Below are 335 nucleotides of genomic sequence, written 5' to 3'. Positions count from 1 at the left end.
CCCCCTCCCTCAGTGATGAACTCCACATCCTTCAGCTTTGCCATCTTATGAATAATAAGTGAGGGAGTTCTGAATTTATGGAGTCGGTGGTCCGTCTGCTGCGCGTCCAAACCCGGCACGTGTGAATGTGTTTATGTTTGCATGTTTGGAGTGTGATGCACGTGCAGGTGCCGCGGTGAGTACTGTAGCGCTGCAGGGACAGCACATATACACACTTAGTGCGGCAGTTGAACGCGTGTCGATGTGCGTGGGAGAGGGAGAAGTACAGAGGCAGTTCAAGCTGTTGCCAAAGCAACCGCCTCCGAGCTGATGCTGGCTGCAATACATGACGTATA

The 335-nt window shown here is 52.5% G+C and overlaps 1 protein-coding gene across 2 annotated transcripts in view; it reads right to left on the bottom strand.

The window, feature by feature from the left end:
• Nucleotides 1–335, bottom strand: part of gabbr2 (gamma-aminobutyric acid (GABA) B receptor, 2) — a 114,490-nt gene that overhangs the window by 4,930 nt on the left and 109,225 nt on the right. The window lies entirely within an intron of this gene.

The sequence above is a fragment of the Cynoglossus semilaevis genome, chromosome 18 (genome assembly GCF_000523025.1).
Source record: "Cynoglossus semilaevis isolate Cse_v1.0 chromosome 18, Cse_v1.0, whole genome shotgun sequence".
Classification (NCBI taxonomy): Eukaryota; Metazoa; Chordata; class Actinopteri; order Pleuronectiformes; family Cynoglossidae; genus Cynoglossus; species Cynoglossus semilaevis.
This window is presented reverse-complemented; position numbering and strand designations above follow the sequence as displayed.